We start from the raw sequence: 2,012 nt of genomic DNA, 5'->3' as shown, positions 1-2,012 counted from the left end.
GCTAAGAAGACCTGAGAGACTGCACCACTGGGCCCCACAAAACATATACTACATAAGACCAACTAAAGAAAATCTGTGTGGCATAGAACTTTTATCTGATATATAGGAACAATTACAGAGGAACAAAAATGGGGAGACAAATAAACAACCCCGAAGTGAAAGAAAAGGAGGAATCACCAGCAAAGGAACTAAATCAAGTGGAGCAAGCAATTTGTCAGAGAAAGAATTCAGAGTAATGATTATAAGGATGCTCAAATGTCTGAATGAGAAATTCACCAACACGTGTAAGAATGAAGAGGAAATAAAGAATGACGTAGCTATAATAAAGAACACCCTGGAATGTTACAATAGTAGACTAGAATAAGCTGAGGACCAAATAAGCAAGTTAGAAGGCAAGGTAGAAAAAAAGTATTCAAGCAAAGAAGCAACTGAAAAAAAATTAACAATCATGAGGAAAGTCTCAGGGAGCTTTAGTACAATAAGAAATGAAACAATATTGGCATAATAGGGGTGACAGACAGATAAGAAGCTGAGCAAGGAATAGAAAACCTGTTTGAAGAAACAATGACAGAAATAGGTTCCTTAAATCACTCTTTTCTGCCGGTGAATGCCATGGAGTAAGCATCATTGGAATTTCCCCTGCCACAGTCATAATGTCTAAGTCTGAGTCTCCCAAAGAGCTGGAGCAGCTGCGGAAGCTCTTTATCAGAGGTTTGAGCTCTGAAACAACCAATGAGTGTCTGAGGAGCCATTTTGAGCAATGAGGAATGCTCATGGACTGTGTGGTGATAAGAGAGCCAAACACCAAGCGCTCCAGAAGCTTTGGGTTTGTCACCTATGCCACTGTGGAGGAGGTGGATACAACTACGAATGCAAGGCCACACAAGGTGGACGGAAGAGTAGTGGAACTAAAGAGGGATGACTCAAGAGAAGATTGTCAAAGACATGGTGTCCACGTAACTGTGAAAAAAGATTTTTGGCGGTGGTATTAAAGAAGACACTGAAGAAAATCACCTAAGATATTATTTTAAACAGTATGTTAAAATAGAAGTGATTGAAATTTTGACTGACTGAGGCAGTGGCTAAAAAAAGAGGCTTTGCTTTTGTAACCTTTGATGACCCTGACTCTGTAGACAAGATTGTCATTCAGAAATACCGTGCTGAGAGTGGCCACAACTGTGAAATAAGGAAAGTTGTATCTAAGCCAAAGATGGCTGATGCTTCATCCAACCAAAGAGGTTGAAGTGGTTCTGGAAACTTTTGAGGTGGTCAAGGAAGGGATTTTGGTGGAAATGACAACTTTGGTCATGGAGGAAACTTCAGTGGTTGAGGTGGCTTTGGTGACAGCCATGGTGGCAGTGGGAATGGCTATAATGGATTTGGTAATGATGGAAGCAATTTTGGAGGTGGTGGAAGCTACAATGTCTTTGGCAATTTCAACAATCAATATTCAAATTTTGGGCCTATGAAAGGAAGAAACTTTAGAGGCAGAAGCTCTTGCCCTTATGATGGTGGAGGTCATAACTTTGCCAAACCACAAAACCAAGGTGGCTATGGAAGTTCCAGCAGCAGCAGTAGCTATTGCAATGGCAGAAGGTTTTACTTACTGCCAGGAAACAAAGCTTAGCAGAAGAGGAGAGCCAGATAAGTGACAGAGAAGCTACAGGTTACAACAGATTTGTGAACTCAGCCAAGCACAGTAGTGGCAGGGCTTAGCTGCTACAAAGAAGACATGTGTTAGACAATACTCATGTGAATGAGCAAAAAACAAACAAACAAACAAACAAAAAAAAAACTCAAGGACTGTATTTGTGACTAAATGTATAACAGGTTATTTTAGTTTCTGTTCTGTGGAAAGTGTAAAGCATTCCAACAAAGGGTTTTAATGTAGAATTTTTTTGCACCCATGCTGTTGATGGCTAAATGAAAAAATCTGATTATGAAGCTGAATAAATGTGTCTTTAAAACAAAGAAGATATAATGACAGAAAATTTCCCTGACTTGGGGAAGAA

At 39.8% G+C, this 2,012-nt stretch overlaps 1 pseudogene across 1 annotated transcript; it reads left to right on the top strand.

Moving 5' to 3' along the window:
* The first annotated feature begins 653 nt into the window (after nucleotides 1-653).
* On the top strand, nucleotides 654-1,652 carry LOC307096206 (heterogeneous nuclear ribonucleoprotein A1-like; annotated as a pseudogene). The gene has a single exon. The product of its transcript is annotated as a heterogeneous nuclear ribonucleoprotein A1-like (transcript).
* The last annotated feature ends 360 nt before the right edge of the window (nucleotides 1,653-2,012 follow it).

Source organism: Cnephaeus nilssonii, assembly GCF_951640355.1.
Source record: "Cnephaeus nilssonii genome assembly, chromosome: X".
Lineage (NCBI taxonomy): Eukaryota > Metazoa > Chordata > Mammalia > Chiroptera > Vespertilionidae > Cnephaeus > Cnephaeus nilssonii.
The sequence above is the reverse complement of the archived record's forward strand: the minus strand, read 5'-3'. Positions and strand labels throughout refer to the sequence as shown.